The sequence below is a fragment of the Neolamprologus multifasciatus genome, chromosome 5 (genome assembly GCF_963576455.1).
Source record: "Neolamprologus multifasciatus chromosome 5, fNeoMul1.2, whole genome shotgun sequence".
Classification (NCBI taxonomy): domain Eukaryota; kingdom Metazoa; phylum Chordata; class Actinopteri; order Cichliformes; family Cichlidae; genus Neolamprologus; species Neolamprologus multifasciatus.
The window spans coordinates 32,258,672-32,279,022 of NC_140443.1; the positions used below are offsets into that span (position 1 = coordinate 32,258,672).

Genomic DNA, 20,351 nt, shown 5'->3' on the forward strand with positions numbered 1-20,351 from the left:
TAAAAACCCAGGGAGCCATAAATATATTTATTACGGGCCTAGTAAATGAGGAAGGAGAAATCGTTATAAAAGCGCTTTCCTTGGGGGATAAATTATGGCACAGTGAGACAACGTCCCTACAAAGTCACACCTCTGAAATAAGCATGGAGCTGCCAGATGAGGTTTGTGTGGTTTTTTTATTGTTTTTTTTTTTTTTTTTTTTTTTTTTAGCTCATGTGCATTTGTAATTTTGTGCATGGACTGTGTTGTGATGCATTTTGGGACCAGTTTAAACAACAACTTCTCTTGTATTATTTCTGTGCTGAGGGATGGTCAGAGCTTCACTCTGAACCCCATTTAAGGCAGAAATGATGCGATGTGGGATGACCTGTCAAAGATGCTGCGTATCATCCTTTAAAGCTTTTGACACATCTTAAGCTAAACCTCAGTGAGACTTTCCTTCAGCAACACTTAGATATCCTGCTGATACACTGCACTTCTTTAGCTCTGACAGGCTGTGTGATTATGTAAATGTCTGTGGTTCAGTTGGCACACACGGCACCTTTGTGACACTCTGTGTGTGTATAGAATAGAAATAGTGAATACCACCAGATTTACAGGTGTACATAGAACCAGTTTATTGATTAAGATGGGGAATGCAGAGGGGGTTATGGAACCACTTGACCTCGTACTCCCTGCACTGGTTATCAATATCAGTGGCAAATATTGATCATTTTCAGGCAATTCAGCTTAATTGAAGAAAGCTTTTTTTTTTTCTTTTTTCCTGTGAATTGTCAGAGGACAACATAAATGATGGGGGAGGAATTTATTGAGGGGGAGTAATAACTGATTGGCAGGGGGAATGTGTGAAAAAAAACTACACTTCCTGTATGTTCTTCAATCACTGTAATGGGATCAGTGGGTGGTTTTAAGTTATTACTTTGCAGATTTATTGTACCTGTGGCACCTAAGATTGAAGTTATATCAGCCTATTTATACTTTGTACAGTCATAATATATGATATATATATGACAGCAACATCATGAAGAAGAAACACGAGAAGCTGGAGAAGTGCCAAGGGCTCAGAGAAGCGCTCAAAAATATGTGGAAGGTAAAGGTAACAGTGGTCCCAGTGGTAATCCCAAGCTAGCTATATATATATATATAGCTATATGTATATATATATATATATATATATATATATATATATATATATATATATATATATATATATAGCTATATATATATATTATATACATATATATCTATATAGCTATATATATGTATGTATATATAGCTATATAGATATATTATATACAGTGTTGGGGAGTAACGGAATACATGTCCCTCCGTTACGTATTTAAAATACAAAATATGAGTAACTGTATTCCGTTACAGTTACCGTTTAAAAAGGTGGTATTTAGAATACAGTTACTTTGTTGAAATAAATGGATTACACGGCGGTACTTCCCTGTTTCATATTGTGGCGGGTCAGGACTGTTTGGGTTTTGTTTGACAGCTACGTTCTGTTGTTCCAGGTGGCGGCGTTACGGTTGCCATGGTTACAGGGTGACGCTCTCTCTCTGCGTGTTTCCTGGGTGAGAGAGCGGCTGTTGTTGTTGTGCTAAGCTAATAGGCAGAATGCTACGGGCATAGCTCTAAAGAATGTAGCATCATAGGCAGTGTAGTCCGTGCTGCAGGGAGAATGGACTGCCATACACGTTATGTGTCTGTGAGCGAGGGAGGGAGAAAAAGGAAAAGTACGAGCTGTCATCGAGCAAAAACGGGAGCTGGAAGCATGTAAATATAATAATAACCACTGCAGCCAAGAAGAGTGCCTGACGAGCCCAGTTGTAAGTACGCTATTAAGACTCGACTGTACACCGTGTTCGTGTTTTCCTCCAAAAACAATAAGTCCCGTTGGAGCAGCCTTTCAACGCCTCTCTCTGTCTCTCGCTAGCAAAGTTGACCCAGACAACAAAGTAAAGCTAGTTTTCGGCTACGAGCCCGACACAGAACCCACCATATTAGCCAGAGGTCCCTTTACTACGGTTCGGAGCCGCGGACCTTCAGTAACAGTAATAACAGCAATAGTACATTCATGTAGTTGTAAACAGCATGATAATATATTAAGTAATCCAAAGTATTCACAATATGTTACTCTCATCGAGTAACGTAACGGAATACATTACAGAATACATTTTGGGACATGTATTCTGTATTCTGTAATGGAATACATTTTAAAAGTAACCTTCCCAACACTGGCTATATATATATATATCTATATATATATAGCTATATATATATATAGATATATATATATATATAGCTATATATATATATATATATCTATATATATATATATATATATATATATATAGATATATATATATATATATAGCTATATATATATATATATATATAGCTATATATATATATATATATAGCTATATATATATATATATAGATATACAGATGTGTGAAGGGAATCGGTTCCCAGTAGTTAATTTCTCTGGAACTGCTGGTCTGCTTGCCTTTTGATCCTGCTTATCAGTTCCACTTGCACTTCAATCAGCTGACTTCAGTTCATGTGCTGGAGGAGGAAAATAGTGGCACAGTCTGCAGCATGGATATGGATATTTATTCTTATTCATGTGCAAATTGCATTCATGACAGAAACAACTGCATATGCTGCTAACACGACTTTAGCTCTTTGCAAGCATCTGCACAGACAGCATGCTAACGCCAACCTAAACAAGAATGTAGACAGATTTTAATGCTCAGCAAATGCAAACCCAGCCCAGAAGCCACACTCTGATCTTCAACAGGTAACAAACAGCTGAGCAGTCAGGCTGCAGCCTCTGTCTCTACCTATTAATGTTTTTAAAATAGCTTTGCTTTGTGTTGTCAGCTTATTGTTTATAAATAAATACAAAGAGAGAGATCATATGTGCGTCCTCATTAGGATAGGGACTTGTGTTTATGTGGAATTATAGCCTATAGGTAGCTTAGCACAGTGTTTCACATTGATATTCACAGCAAGAAGGTCCACAAAAGAAGATGGCCACAAATGACCATGTGCTAGGTGAATACCTCAGGCAGCAAACACCTGAAAACAAAGAGCACCAAGAAGACAGGCCCCTGCACACCATGTCCAGATAGAAGCTATGGCTGATATCTACCCTACCAATGGCTGGACAAAGCTGGACTGACAGACTGCACATATGCACTGGTCATGACTGCACAGAAGCAAGCTCTAAGCACAAGATCAGCAGAGCCATAGCAGGCAAAAATGCCCCTCAGAAAGCCCAACACATAAAAATAGGGAGCAAGATGTCAGCAGGCAGTCATACATGGAATGCCATAGCAATGCACTAAGTGCTCCGATTACCACAGAGACCACTGTTGCCTTCACCCTCCACACCCTCTGGAGCACCTCTTTCATCCCTTCGTAATTCTTGAGCTGCTCGGGTTCCTTCTTCTGTCAAGGTCTGAGTGAACAGCTGAGGTGGAGTCCTGGCCATCTCCACTCACTTGTCCGTCAGCTACCTATGGTGGTGACCAGGCCTCAAGCTCCTTGTGTACTCTCGGACTCGATTGTGCACTTCCCTCATTTCCTTTGCCAACACCTCTCACCATGTCACCATTCAACTTTGTGAGTCGTGTGTTTGTGTCTATATCTAATGTATCATCAAATGCATGAATTTGTGTAGGTCTGCCACTAAAAGCAGTTGTGTTCAAGCATAGTTCTTGAGGTCACAGTGAAAACTGGTGGGTCTGTGCATGGTAGTGAAATTCTAACAATTTGATTTAAGTTTAAGAAAATGTGTTTTTAAAGTTTATTAACATAAATAAATGGAACCAAAACAAACAACACGTTCAAACTATCAAACCAATTCAAAACATCAAAATGAAAAAAATTAGCTGCTATTAAGACTTTGCACGTCTCATCTCCATCCAAGATCTGATTATTTTCAGGATGCTGTCCAAAGTCAATGTTGTCAGCCCTCACTTTCCTCTGTTCCTTAGCCATTTCACTTTGAACCCCACTTTGCCGGCTGTGAAATTCCTGCCACAGAAGCCACAGTATGTTGAAAAGAACCTGAAGTCAAAAATTGAAGAGTTGAAAGACGTTTTGTTGTCGCTGGTATTGCGTGGCTCCGAGTTCTCTAAAATCTCATGCCGTACCTTCACTATGCAGCAATAACTGCCGCAATATCAAGGCCAAAAATGAGACGTGCGTTGGTAGCAGTAAAGTGCCTATTGTGAATGTTAGTAAATCTGTTTGTGCGCTTGATTTAAATATTCCCCTCCCTATATTTCCCTATATTGAGAAAGTACATTAATACCCCATTGGTTACTCTGACAGCACTGAGCAGCTCCTTCAGTGGGAGACTGCGGCACCCACGGCGTGGGACGGAGAGATTTCGCAGGTCTTTCCTCCCCACTGCTGTCAGACTGTACAACAAAGACTTTAACTGATCAAACACACACATCCACAAATGTGCAATAATCTTTTCTGGCATCGTTGTATTTTTACTCAGTTGTATATAGCATTTGTATTCTATTTTTTTCTTATTGTATATTTTATTCTATTTTATTCTACTGTATAGTATTTTATTGTATTCTATTCTGTACAGTTGTGTACTGTATTTATTCTTATTATATTCTAATTTTTGCTTTATAACTTTTGCACTGTCCACTTCCTGCTGTGACAAAACAAATTTCCTACATGTGGGACTAATAAAGGTTATCTTATCTTATCTTATTATTATTATTATTATTATCTCTGGTTCTTTTCAGGGGGGCAACAAGCTTTCCTCTCACTGAAGCCAGCAGTTATTCAAATGACCACTCAATAGAGTACAGGTATACAGAAGAGCATCTCTGACTGCACCAGCAAAAACCACACTGAGTGCCACTCATGTCAGCTAAGAACAAGAAACTGAAGCTACAATTCACATAAGCTCATCAAAATTAGAGGGCATGAAATGTTTCAAAGAATAGTGCGCTGTGTGTTCAGGGATGCTCTTCTGGATACTTTTGTTGGCTTCCTATCACGTTGAGGCAGTCTGGCCTGACCTCTGGCATCGGCACACTTTCACCCAGATAACTGCTGTTCACTGGATATTTTCTCCTTTTCAGAACAGTCTCTGCAAACCCCAGAGATGTTTGTGCAAGAAATTCCCAGTAGATAAGCAGTTTCTGAAATACTCAGAGGTTGAATTTCAGCAGGTTTTCTTGAACATGTATACATACCTAGATCGTTGTCCGGCTGAGTTTCAACTAATGAACAGCAAGTGTTCCTAATAAAGTGAACATTTCACAGGAAATTGTTCTAAAACTCTAGTGATAGATGCAAAAGATTTGTGTGCAAAAGATCATGACTATAGTTCAGATTAAAGTCTATAATAGAGCATGATAGTATAATACATAATAATAATAATATGCTACAGTGGGGCAAAAAAGTATTTAGTCAGCCACCGATTGTGCAAGTTCCCCCACTTAAAATGATGACAGAGGTCAGTAATTTGCACCAGAGGTACACTTCAACTGTGAGAGACAGAATGTGAAAAAAAAATCCATGAATTCGCATGGTAGGATTTGTAAAGAATTTATTCGTAAATCAGGGTGGAAAATAAGTATTTGGTCACCTCAAACAAGGAAAATCCCTGGCTCTCACAGACCTGTAACGTCTTCTGTAAGAAGCTTTTCTGTCCCCCACTCGTTACCTGTATGAATGGCACCTGTTTGACCTCATCATCTGTATAAAAGACACCTGTCCACAGCCTCAACCAGTCAGACTCCAAACTCCGCCATGGCCAAGACCAAAGAGCTTTCGAAGGACACCAGGAAAAGAATTGTAGACCTGCACCAGACTGGGAAGAGTGAATCTACAATAGGCAAGCAGCTTGGTGTGAAAAAATCAACTGTGGGAGCAATCATCAGAAAATGGAAGACATACAAGACCACTGATAATCTCCCTCGATCTGGGGCTCCACGCAAGATCTCATCCCGTGGGGTCAAAATGATCATGAGAACGGTGAGCAAAGATCCCAGAACCACACGGGGGGACCTGGTGAATGACCTGCAGAGAGCTGGGACCAAAGTAACAAAGGTCACCATCAGTAACACACTACAACGGCAGGGAATCAAATCCCGCAGTGCCAGACGTGTTCCACTGCTGAAGCCAGTGCATGTCCAGGCCCATCTGAAGTTTGCCAGAGAGCACATGGATGATACAGCAGAGGATTGGGAGAATGTCATGTGGTCAGATGAAACCAAAGTAGAACTTTTTGGTATAAACTCAACTCGTCATGTTTGGAGGAAGAAGAATACTGAGTTGCATCCCAAGAACACCATACCTACTGTGAAGCATGGGGGTGGAAACATCATGCTATGGGGCTGTTTTTCTGCCAAGGGGACAGGACGACTGATCCGTGTTAAGGACAGAATGAATGGGGCCAAGTATCGTGAGATTTTGAGCCAAAACCTCCTTCCATCAGTGAGAACTTTGAAGATGAAACGAGGCTGGGTCTTCCAACATGACAATGATCCAAAACACACCGCCCGGGCAACAAAGGAGTGGCTCCGTAAGAAGCATTTGAAAGTCCTGGAGTGGCCTAGCCAGTCTCCAGACCTCAACCCCATAGAAAATCTGTGGCGGGAGTTGAAAGTCCGTGTTGCTCGGCGACAGCCCCAAAACATCACTGCTCTTGAGAAGATCTGCATGGAGGAATGGGCCAAAATACCAGCTACTGTGTGTGCAAACCTGGTAAAGACCTATAGTAAACGTTTGACCTCTGTTATTGCCAACAAAGGTTATGTTACAAAGTATTGAGTTGTATTTTTGTTATTGACCAAATACTTATTTTCCACCCTGATTTACGAATAAATTCTTTACAAATCCTACCATGTGAATTCATGGATTTTTTTTTCACATTCTGTCTCTCACAGTTGAAGTGTACCTCTGGTGCAAATTACTGACCTCTGTCATCATTTTAAGTGGGGGAACTTGCACAATCAGTGGCTGATTAAATACTTTTTTGCCCCACTGTACATGGGTTATGAAGTCTTGGCTTGATTTTTGTGATTGATAAGACAGAATCAGGAAGCAAATGAGGTGGAATATGTTATCATTTCTTTCGTCATAAAGTCTGTGTTTCTGCTCTTTCAGACTAAAACACCATCCCGGATAGAATCTAAGCAGGCTCAGTCGTCTGGCCTCCCATAAAAGCAGTCATGTTTCAAGACAAAATTGTTTTAGTGTTGATCAGTGTGTTAGTGTTAGTCTAGCCTGAGTGACTCTAGACTGTGGGAAGATGTAATAATATGTTCTGGGGTTTTTATTTAAAATATATAATGCAAAAAGCAACAAATCTCCTGTGGGAATGTATTTATTGAATTATTGTATTTATTGAATGTTGCAACATGGATGAGTAATGTCCCTGCATGGTCATACACATGAACACTAATGTAACCTTTAACCTGAAAAAACGTCAATAAAGTCTGAAAAAATCACTTCTTTCACACCATTACACCATTAGCCCTGTGCCATTGTTTCCCCTCAACCCTACAGACTCAAATGACATCACTTGCAGCAAATTTAGGATTTAATGAGACCACCACACACGAACACACACCAAATAATAACATTTATGAACATTTAGACAATACTTTAAAGAAAGTTACAAAAACTTCTTGGTTTACTGCTTCTAACAAATATTACACGGGCTGTTTACCAGACAATCGATTAACAGACATCCCTTTTTGGTGTATTTAGCCAGACTCCTTGGACATCCCAGCAGGAGGAAGAGAGCGGGAGAAGGTGAGGAAAAAGTAGTAGTAGTAAGGGGAGGAGGAGGACGGTCGGTGTCTGTTCCACTTGAATGGCCGAAGCAGTGAGGAGGCTGGTCGGTAGGGGAGACAGACAAGACAGCGCTCTCTCTCTCTCTCCCTCTCGGTCTCCCTCTCTGTCTCTCTCTCTCTTTCCTCTTCCTTCTCTGGCTTTCCACTCCGCCGCGTGTGCGTGCGTCCCGCTCCGCTCCAGCACGGTTCGAGTACAGGCAGGGAGGGAGGGGAGACTTGACGCATCGGAGTGAGCGAGCAGCACACAGAGGCTTTTCCACTTTCCAATATGCAACCCGCGAGACGCCACACCGTCAGCTACTCGTGCTACTGACACTCAGAGACACAGGGAGACAGAGAGAGAGGGGCAGGGAGGCAGAGATGGAGACACAGTAGTGCCGCACAGACGAGAAGAGCGCAGTGATAACACAAAAGAAGGGAGCAGCGTCTTTTGCGCACAACTCAGACGGGGAGGCTATCTATTTTTGGCCGGGAGCGTCGCCGAGACTTGACAGTGATGTGTGTACGCACAGTTTTGTTTAGTGACAAAATACGGATTAATCTGCGGCCGTGAATTCTTTGGAGATATCACTTCTGCGAGGAAAGGTAAGATGTGCGGTTAATAAGCGTGGGAGCAGTTGTAGTAGTAGTACAAGTAGTAGTGTGTTCTTTTTCACTTGGTTACTTCAGCATTTGTCAAGTTAAACCTCCAGCAGCCCAGCTGCTGAGCTCCCGAGCTGTGAGTGGGAGCTCAGAAACAAACAGATCCCGCTCCCGCATCCCAACTTTTCCCAGATTACATTAAAGCCCTGACGCTGTGTTACGGGATGCGGCGGGGCGGGATTGCCTTCTCTGAATTTCACCCTCTGCTGATCTCATTTGCCTGTCTACTTTGTTGTGGGACTATCATGGTGGAAGCGAAAGTAATCTGCGCGCGTGTGTGTGAGCGTCTCTCTGATCGGTGCAGATGTTTAGTAATCCTCCAGCGTTGACCCTCCCTTCAATAATCCCTGCGGATTTGGGGCTGATTACGCCGCCGCCTCCGCTGCCGTTGCTGCTGCTGACCACCTACGGAGGCCCCCAGGAATCCGTCTAAATCCTGTACACAGCAAAATTAAGGAAAGGGAGACGTTTTCTTAGAATCACCTTTAAATACCACAGGTATTTTAAGGGGGCGGGAACACCCACTTTAATTTACCATTTGAGGATTTCCACTGAAGCGACCAGGAACAAAGATGTTTTCATTCTAGTCCCTGTCATGTGGCCACTTTGTTGTCTCATCATGTAGTGAATCAGCCTTTATGTCACTGTATCACTAATGGTTTCAATCAGTGCATCTGCCAGGCACTACATAAGCTGCATGTGGGCAGCCTGTGCAGGGCCTGGAGTCTACAATGGCCAGTAAATGGCATTTAAACCCAGTTTAATATGTTTAATAGATGTGGACATCTGTGCGTTTTCAGCACATCTGACATGCCAAACCGAAACTGCTCTTCCAAATCATAACTGAACGGGATTCTGTTAGAGTTTTCCATCCTCAGAAAAATAACCTGAAATGAATGCAGGCACCAGGAGGAGGAAATGTGTCAATATAATGTTAACACCAGGCAGGGCAAGACCATGTGCTGCACATGAGCATCAATCGGCTGGCGTGCCTACCTACATTGTTCATTCAGCATTAGGTTTTTATGTCTGACTGAGCAGCTCCAGTGACTCTCTGTGTGTAATCTGTTGCACAGGCTTGTCATCCACCTTGACAAGCGCTGAACTTATTCTAAAGGTCAGCAGCAAGAAAAAGGAGAAATACTTCACTTTCAAAAGGGTTGAGGATCGGGGATTATTCCTCAGCTCAGTCTTATTTCTTGAACAGCGTTGCACGGTATCGCCTCGGAACCTCAAAACGGAGAACAGAGACTCTCCCGAGAATCCAAGCATAAATATTTAAGAGTGTTAAAAAAGATTGTGCGTTTAATTTAACTACCAAATGGCCTAAAACTTTTCATACAAAGACGCATAATTATACAGAGGCAAACCGAAGCACAATCTGCTTCAGCTCATGACACACAAATGTTAATGATAATTGCTGCGCTTGACTGATATTTCCCTGCCTGCCTGATGCGGCCAAGGCGGTCCAGATGCAGGCCCGCGCTGAAGAAAGAAAAAACAGCACTTTAATGGTTGGCGGCGGCATGAAAACCAACAAGGCTGTCAGAACTGCCAGGGCGCAGAAGTGACATTAAAAATACCCTGGGATAGGTGCATTTAGAGGCCTGGCATAAAAATTTCATTGCATGGTTTCCTCGGGAAAGTATCGCAGAAATGTGTCATCAAGGTCATTTTTATTTCATGCCTCTTCGGGAAAGCTAGCCGAAGGAACGGAACAGAACATAAAGAGAATGTGTGAGTGTGAATGTGTGCAGATATGTCACAGGACATCTTGAAAGTACAAACATTACAGCTGTAGCTGTGAGAGGCAGAAGCTGGGTGGGAGTTGGTGAGGCTGCGCATAATGAGACTTGTTGCTCGCTCCTACAGTTTGCTGTGTAATCTGCAGTGACGTATGGCTGTTAATGACCGTGAAGTTCTGCAGATGTATTTTCCAAGCCTTCTTCAACTTCTTCTCCTGGCCACGGGATGCTTCCCTTCCTTTATGTTTCGAGGTGTTTGATGGGCTGAAACACAGAGAAGAGGGAGTTAGTTGTACCGTTATTATAGCTTTTTTTAAGTTGTTAGTTTTTGTTTCATTTTGAAATTTTGTTGTTAATTATTTGTCATTTCAGTTAATTTCCAGAGTTGGTTTGCTCGTTTCTGATTAGTTTTTATAGTTTTAGTTTAGTTTGTACAAGTTAAGTAAGTAAGTATTGATTATTATTACTTATTATTTAATTTATGGCAAATGTCAGAGGCAAGAGTTGGAAAATCAGTACAGATATTAAAACATTAACAGGACATTTTTTAAGCAGTTGATTTGCAAGCGCAATAAAAACATCCATCAAACCCTCATCAGGCAGTTTTTGATAACTAATTTAACCCAATTAACAAATACCAAGGCTTCAGATATTTTCTTTATTATTTTATTTTAGCCTGTTTTCCAAGTTCATTTTTTCTCCAAGGTCCAGCTTTTATTTTTTATTTTGGTTCACTAAAATAAATCTAGTTTTACTATTTAGTTTAGCTTTAACCATGACAACTAATGGTAATTATTACCATATACATGTAAAAATGCAGAAAATTCTCAGGTTTCCACGTCTCCAGTGTGGAGAGTATACACGTTTATTTATTGCAAAGTCAGTTTAATTTGTTTGTATGTTTTTGTTTGTATTGCAGGTGTTGAATCTTTTTTTTTTTTTTGAAGTAATTTGAAAACAGACAAAAGGAAGGAAAAAAAATCACATTTTCAGGGTCAATCGGATATTTTTAGTTGTTTTGTTCTCCCAACAATCCAACGTGAAAATATAATCAATTTACTGAATAAAGAAAAGAAATCGAAGAAGTCGGAAATTCTGAATGATACAATTTTTTTTGCAATGAGAAAAATAACTTGTTTCATTTTCTGTGAACCAAAAATTTGCTTCTGTTTCAGTTCTTTCTTACATTTCATAGAGTAGATTTTAATATATTTCCTAATTGTCAGCTGAAGCTGTAAACCTTACGGGGTCCTGACGTTTCCATATTGAGAATCACGGCTGTTTAGTATCTGCCGTTTGATCTCTCGTGTCCCTTTTTATAAGCTTTCTAATACACGCTGTAATATTTGTCATAGCTATTTGCACCCACTCCGCTGATCACACGTGTGCTCAGTAACAAACAGTAAATAAAAACACACGCCTGGTGTCAGTTGTTTAGCATGGCTGCTTTTCAGCTTCACTCTGCTGGATTTTCAAAGCAAACAGCACCGTGAGATTTTTCTCCTCAGCACCATAATGGATGAGGAAGCTGCAAGCCCCTGATACTACTTTACCAGAGTGTGGTGCGGTTTTATGTATGCCATGCATTACTTGTTTGGAATAATAGAGTTGTTTGACAAAGGTGCTGCGAGTGTTGGGGAAAAATAATAATAAAAAAATCTCGCCTGCCAAGCAGCATCCTGGAAAATTACATGTTTATTCCTCAGCCAAACTCTTAAAAAGGTACGATAGTTGTGATTAGGCTGTACTCCAGGAATGTCAGCGCACCATCGGGCGGATACTGAAAAGATGAATTCTGTTTTCAGTGTGTGAAAGTGAAAGCGCTTTATGGAGTCAGCACAGAATGAAAGGGAAAGCGATGCAAGGACCTCACAGTGAGGCTAGCGTACAGTTTTGTGCATTTTGCTCTCGCTGTTTGGAATAGCTGCTGAAAAATACAATTACTGCCAAAACAAAAAGGCACCTCAAAAGCAGCGTCTCCAAATGAGTTGCCTTCAGTTTGATGTTTTTCCTGCACACCACAAGCTGGTTTCATTGAAACAAATCTTTCATCTGCGTGGACTTACATATAAAATCATCCATCTGCTGCTGATAAAAAATTGTTGCATAATTTAGCCAAAGCAAGTTCATGAATAAGTCTGATTTACACAACAAAATACATCCCCTTTGTACAACTGCGCGCACACTTCTGTGCATTGTCAGGACTAAGTACAATTGAGCATATAGCAGAGCTCTTCATTAACGTCAGGCATCCCGTCTCTGTGTTCATTCCTAACACTTTCATTTTACAAAATCTTAAAAGAAGGCTAAGTGACACAGCTTATGCTCCAGCTCTATTTATTCGGTCTCATTGGTTCTGTAAAATGCCCTATTTGTAATCCAATCATATTAGAATAATTTCCCTGGTTTGGCTATGCTTTATGATGATCTGTCACTTCTAGGCCTCCGGTTTCAAGGCACCGCACTCCTCTGGGGTGACTCTTCACAGACTGTTTCCTAGTTCAAACATTGTTGCGCACTGCCTCTCCTTGGGAATGGCTTTAATTGAGTGCTTAATAAGAGCAACGCCACACAGCAACCAACTTCGGCGGGGGGGTGGGGGAGATCTGAGCGCTGGGAATGTTGCATTATTAAACATACTTATATAAGGCCCGCAAACATTTCCTTTCCAAGTATTCTTGGGACGAGGCCAGATTTGCGATTCTTCTTGATGCTACACCTCGTTTGAACGTGCGTGTGCTTTTCAGTAAAGAGCCGCACAAGCACATTCTCAGAGGTAATATTGCGCTCCTCTGGGTGTGGCTGTTGTGTGAGAGACAGCGGTCCTCGCTGATTTAGTATAAGCGCTTGATAAGAACTGCGCTCCCCACGGGGTGTTGTTATTTTTGTTGGAATCGACATTAAAGGATTGAATAGAGCGGCTGGTACGACTCAAAAGAATGCAACAAATATACCCGAAACAATGTGTCCCTTTTTTATCGATCCATTGATTTTTTTTTCACAGTTTTGTGGACAGAAACACACTGACAGAAACCAAGTGGCTTATCTTAAACTGCAGGACTTACATGTAGCGTTTTTGTAAACATTCACATATTTTTTTTTTTAACATCCCTTTAAAATTTATGCAAGGAAACCTGGTCTCTTAGCTCAATCTCTCCCCTGTGAAAAAGTGTATTTTCATGTGTTATTATACCACGGCTTGAGTTACACAAGATCTTTCAAATAGCAGTTATACACAGTAACAAATCATATAATTTACATAAAATGCCATATAAGACAAATAAGCCATTAGAATTGTTTATAATCTCCATGATAAACCATCACACTCTGCAACATCTCAGCATCTCTTGATTATATCAAAAGAATAACATCTTTTTGAGATAAAAATGGGATAAAAGTTCTTAATGAGGGAAAAATATCAAGGCTCTGTTATTCACTGTGAGTAAGGTGTTTTAGCTTGGAACTTCTCATTTATTTAAAGTGATCTTTTATTTATTTATTTCTTTTTTTTAAAAAAAAAAACAGCACAGAACACAGTGAAATTATGAAATCCACAGTTTGTTTTGGAAATTCTGGCATCAATTTTTGACATTTTCACTAAATAGGTAAACATCTGTTGTGTATATTCAAACAGTCTGAAGGTTTGAGATGAAGCGCACAAATCTGACACAAAGGTGAGTTTTATTATTGTGAGCCGTGCTGTTGTTGAGCACCGATGCAGAATTTGGAGCTCTGGTTTAACCTTGAAAGGGTCTGAACTTGAGCTCAACACTTAAAATGGTTTAACAGACTCTATAACAAACTTTGGATGGAGTTTGATGCCTGATGGAGATGGATACAGCTGGAGTTTATCAGAAAGTCCTTTGTGTGTTTGCTGCGTGTCCATTTTGGAGACTAAACATCAGTCTTATCATTTCTAGTCAGTTTTAACTATCATCTAACCTGCTAGTGAATTTAAACTTCAGAAAGTGTAACAGGAAATTGCTTAAAGTATTTCATAATTTTGGTGGTTTTTCACTCTTATTCTAGTTCAATGCTGGTAAACTAGTTTGAAACCAGGAGCAAAAGTGTAGAGGGTTATGTCCCCCCATTTGGACAATGCGAACTCACTGAGAATAAGAGAAGAAGTATCAATATATATAAAAATATATTAAGATATAGTGATAACATTGTTACGTTTGATTAAAACCTTCCGAGCACCAGACATCAACGGACATTGTTTTCTAGGCTAAATCTGTTCGGGCCTTTAAAAACACGTCCTGTTATGGCCGAAAAGTTAAAAATGAAAAAGCTTCTTTTAAGGATGTAACAAAAGCTTGAATTCAGCCTTATTTCAACCATTTACTAATTTCTGTTAATCCATTGAGCAGTTTTCTTTTGATCAGAGCTCTAAAAGATGTCTAAATGATGCCCAACCATCAAGGCTAGAATATGTTTGAATGTGGTTCCAAAGTAAAAGGCAGCGTCGAAATCACCCCGAGCCTTTGTGTGACAGCTTTTGGTTATGAATGGTTACCAGACGGCCGAATACTTTTGAGATGTTTGGGAAGAACTGTGTCTTTTCTCTTCTTAACCTTAAAGTTAGACACAAAGGACGCTTTAGACATCTTCTCAAGCACTCAAGATGATGGCTTTTCACCTTCTACTTATTAACCAAATATTGATGCTGTTTATACGTCTGGTGAAGTCATCCTGTTTTCAATGTCTTTTCAATACCACGTTGCACAGTTGGAACAGCTTAATGATTCTCATACAGGTGCACTTATTAGTCGTGCCTTTCATATATTTCATATTGAGTTTTTTTAGTGGTCACATACTGTATACATACTATAACACAGCGGTCCCCAACCCCCGGGCCACGGACCGGTACGGGTCCACGAGTCGTTTAGTACCAGGCCGCAAGAGTTGAGACTTGGGTGTGAAATTTATGGTTTTCAGGGTTTTTATGGTTATTTTTTATTTTTTGCGTTAACCGTTAACTCGGTTTCCCTGGGTCTTTTCCCTTTTTTTTTTCTTTGCACCAGTACTGGTTTTATTTTGTTGTATTTATCTGCGACACCTTAAAGGCCGGTCCGACATAAACTGGTCCGTGGCGCAAAAAAGGTTGGAGACCGCTGCTATAACATACAATACTAACAGAAAATATAAATATGTATTGTGTGTCTGCTAGTAAGATAATACAACTTACTCCAAATACGATCCCAAGGACACCCTGCTTGTGTTATTCAGTTAAATGTTATTTATGTAGCGACAAATTACAACACAGTCATGTCAAGGCTCTTTGTATTGTAAGTTGAAGATCCTGGAAACATAATGGTGCCAAAAAGCTACTGAAGAATGCTTACAAAGAAAAACATTTTGGTGCCAGAATCCATTGTTTGTTTGGTTTGACATGAATATGAATGTTTCTGAATCAACCTAATCAGTCAGGGTTACATAACAACACTCTTTCACCAGCACGCACAGAGAAGGATTTCAAATGAATTTCTTGCAACAAAACAGATATTGAACATAATGTTTATGTGCCAACTATTTCATAGATATGGATGTTTTCCAATAGTTAAATAAGGAAACTGTGATGTGTCATCTTAATTCATTATCATTACTTTCATTTTGTGGCTCATTTAAGTTTCTTAAGTAATTTTCCAAACTTGTAAGAGGAAACGGTGCCCTAATGAGCACTCTCACTTCTACGAAAAACAAAATGTAATTTTCGTCTGGAGCAGCTAAATTTGGAGAGAACTGCAGATGTTGCAAAGTGCAGGTATTCAAAATCTCATCTACCTCTCAAATGAAATAATTAGGCATTCCAGAAAAGCACTGTTTGTTTATCAGACCAGATGTCTATGATTCAGATAAATTAGATTATTTAGTCACTGTATCAAAGTGCAGTCAGCTGCGTCATTTATATATACCAAGGACATTAAGGGGGAAGAAAGACAAAGAAAGAAAGTAAGTAAGAAAAAGAACATTTTGATGTATTCATATTCTCTCTAAATTCTTGAGACATGATTTTAGATATATCTTTCACCCTAACCAGTCACATTGTTTTTTAGCTTTTGCTGCACTGTACAGATTAGAGTTGGCACTATATTCAGTGCTACTTTTGATACCACAGGCAGCGTGAGGCTTTTTTTCACAGGTCTGTTCAAATGTATTCTACTGCAGCTCTATTTACTCTCCATGCTTCTCGAGGCTTGGCACCCTTTGTAGCTGCTGGCACTGTTTATGTCTAGTTTACTTTTTTAGAAACAAAAAATTATGTTATCCTGAATAAATGAACACTGTCTATAATCATTACAGACCTTTGCTGCCTAGCTTCAGTACAGTGTTGCCAACTCCTCAGTAAGGAAAATCGCTATTGGTTGTCCTAAAAGTCGCTAAATGACGTCATCACCTAATTTGCATAATTGGTCATGCTAATGTAATTATAATCTATGTTGTTGGAGAGAGAAATAACATCGTGGACGAGAAATAAAGTCAGTAAAAAACGTCCTAAATTATTTAGAGTTTATTTAGAACTACAAATTAAATTTCTTTTAGTAATTATTGTTTTTTTTAATGTCACAATTCCAACCCTGCTCCTTTACCCGGGTTTGGACCAGCAAAAGTGACCGAAATAGGCACTCTGGTGGAGTTACTTTGTGTGTGTGTGTGTTTATAAGTAGTTTTAAACCTTGTGATCCACAAAACAGCATAAAAGTAAAAGAAGAACTGACTGCGTTACAGCACCCGCTGCTTGTTGAGAGTAAAAGCGATATGCGCTTTCACGTCTTTTTTTAGTGACTTTTTTTTTTAGAAAAAAAGTCGCTAGGGGGTCTGAAAACTCGCTAAATATAGCGACAAAGTCGCTAAGTTGGCAACACTGCTTCAGTAATGTTATCGTTTTATTGTTAGCCATAGCTGCTAGCTGCTACGTTTAAGGAGAACGGATGACTAATGTGGGTAAATACTAATAGTGTTTTATATTTTAATGTTATTGAAACAGAAGTGTTACTGACCTCTTCGAATTCTTCATGAAGACGGAGTGTGAGTCTTTAAAATGCTTCACCAAGTTTGTTCGGCTGCTAGTGAGGGGAGGGGCTGTGTGATGGCCTGTCTGCAGCAGTGCTGTGTGAGGATCTGTGTCAGCTGGAGGAGGTGGAGATCGTACTGTTGGTATCAGTACAGCTGCAAATATAGTATTAATATATATTTTTAGCATCCATTAGTATATGAGTATTAATTTTTTTATAACCCTGCTTAATATCTTGTATGAAATACTATGAAAGCTATGATATATTAAAGCACAAATGTTACTAAGATCCATAATTTCCATGTTTTATTGGAGCTATATATTTAGTGAGATTGGATTTAGATCATATTAGAAAATGTGTTGTAGGCAACGTTACTGTGTTTAGTACGGAGTAACAGTGTGATTTTAATCTAAGTGGAAGGTTTTTTATGTCATTATTTCAGAGAACCTTTCACATATTTTGGTTTTTTTTTTTTAGGTTTTTTGTTTTTTCTAATGTTGATCATTTTTCCGATAATATGTCCAGAGGTTATCCTGAGTGAAAATGAACAATCTAATAAAATAATAGTTTTAGACATTTTATATATTTCATTTCACACATCTTAAAATAAATGTTTCGTTTTCTCCGAGATGTTTTCTCAGAGATGTTTTCTCAATAGCGAGCGAGTAATCGGTCAGTTCCAAACTGTCCGAATTCACCACCCACACCAGCAGTGATGTGAATACACAGCAGCGCGCTGCTTTGTAGCGCTGTCACAGTTTAGCTTTATCACCACCAGACCTGCACCCAGACTTCACACAACCACATCAAGCAAGTACTCTGTAAAAAATATGACTCATCAAGCCTGTTGCATATGTACGTTACTTCCACAACAAAGTTGCTGGTGCCCATTTTATGATTACTCTACAAGAACCTCTAAGACCTACTGTTAAGCCATGTCGGTGAGTTGTAAATGCTTTGTTTGTTTATTTATTTTTTTTCATTTTTGCCAAAGTTCATTTACAGGAAGAAAGAAACTGGGAATCACACAGAACTGTTCGTCCTGCTGACGTACAGTACGGTGATCTAACCGAGAGTCCTTCTGTGGTCTGTGTGCACAGCTGTTCACTTTATTAATTTACACTTCATATTATCCTGTCATACCCTAACATTACCATAAAGACACTCAGACCCAATACTAAAACACTTTTCTTCAATTTTAACTCTACTTCAAATCATTAGAGCTGAGCAAATCTTTCAAAGCAATGACAAAAAACAGCCGGCGTAAAGAAATGCCACATCCGATGGTTAAAAGCTCTGAAACAGAAATGAAAAGTAAATGACAATTATCAGTGTAAACCAGCATCCTCTGAGCAAGCACATTACTATTCCTGTTCACTCACATGGCCCTATTTTGGCACTCATTTGTCAAACACACTCATCTGCCTTCATTCCTCCTTTAATGAACTGCAAACCTTCTGCTTTTTGATTAAAACAATTTCAGTGAATGCATCATACAACCTGACATTGTGGCGGCTTTACTCGTCTTCGTTCTTGCTCGTTTACTGGTTTTCATTCAAACACATCCTTGTATGTTTTCCTTCGTGTTTTGTGGCTGAGTGCAGGACAGAATCTGGGCTGCAATAACTTAAAAATGTCTAAATAAATGTGTCTCCTTTGGCGGTCGAGCACTAATATAGGAAACTGCTTATTTTCAAGAAATATGAAAAACATATGTGAATATATTTTTTAAAAAACTGATTTATTAATGTAAATAGATCTGACGTGCTGTCTGTTTTTGTCCTTCTGCCTTTGGGCAACCACATTCTCTATGAAAGCTTCAACTCAATAATTTTCCCAGTCTGATACCATTAAGTAAAAATTTAAATATTAGCTGAAAGAGTCACAATGTTTAGTTATTTATTGTTTTCCTATTAGGTGTTTATGGGTGCTCTAAGCTACCTCTGGTAAAATGCATAAAATTATAACATTCATATTAATGTTGTACATGATCCCATTTTAAATAAAATCCAATTAAAAATTAAAATAAAACTAATGAATTGCAGTTGGTCTGTGCATTATTAAGTAAAATTTGGGTGATGCTTCAACTTAAATATTAAATAGCTTCATTAATTTTGTACTATTTTGTTGAATTAATTAGCATTTTAGATATATTGTAACTAAATAAGCTATTTAAGATCTTTAAAGCTACTTCTAAAGATATAAGTAAAATATTAGTCATCTCTAAGAGCTTTACACATTTATGGAATCAGCAGCCTTCCTGTCATGATGCTGCACTGCAGTCGGTGACAGTACAGTCTGTGTTTCCAGAACAGGTCAAACGCACACGACTCTCAATGCTTTGTGGTATTTGCACAGCATGCAAGCATGAGAAGACTTTTCATAAAAGCTTGTGTATCCTGTTTGACTTCAAATAGCTTATATTTATGCTCTAGCTGTGTCGGGATTGTCACAAAAGCAGCATCCGCCTATTGCGTGCCACAACACACGAGCGCCTAATAAATGTAGCTGCCTTCTCGACAGGTGTTACAAACGGAGTTGCAGATAGACCTGTATTGGAGCAGAGCTGCTCCTTTGATCGCCTCTGGTTCTGTTTGGCTCTCCGCCCTGATATCACTGGACGATGGATCTCCTGGGACCAGTGCAGTACATTAACCAAACGTGTTATCTCCTCCCAAAGCTAATTTAATCCAAGGTAGGATTCTGCACTGCCTGCACAAAGACATCAGTTGCCTTTTGGAACAAGCATTTGCAGTAGACTGATTTTGGATTGCTCTCTACATCGCCAAACTTTGGAGTGGAAACCAGTGTGGTGAGGGGAAGAAGATTTAAAGATCTGTGCCCCTGCTGCACTCATACAGCCACAAAAATAACTGAGTGGTACTCTGAGTGGACAGAGTCGAATCCAAAACAAATGTAACATTCATTTGCTTGCAGATTTCTAGCAGCAGGTTGCTAATGCCGTTTATAATTACTACTGTGTATTTGCGAAAAGGTGCTGGTGCAGGCTTACTGTTCTAAACAAACACCAGCGTGTCACGTTGTTACAAACACTTCTCATTTTAATACGCTGTTAACTCCACGAGGGGTGAAAATCTTT

At 39.5% G+C, this 20,351-nt stretch overlaps 1 protein-coding gene across 2 annotated transcripts in view; it reads left to right on the plus strand.

The window, feature by feature from the left end:
* Positions 1 to 7,838: 7,838 nt before the first annotated feature.
* cntn4 (contactin 4) overlaps positions 7,839 to 20,351 on the plus strand; it is a 198,120-nt gene continuing 185,607 nt past the window's right edge. For both annotated transcript variants that reach the window (XM_085160257.1, XM_085160258.1), the window contains exon 1: positions 7,839 to 8,433. The gene's annotated coding sequence lies outside the window, so the exon portion shown is untranslated. The remainder of the gene's footprint in view (positions 8,434 to 20,351) is intronic.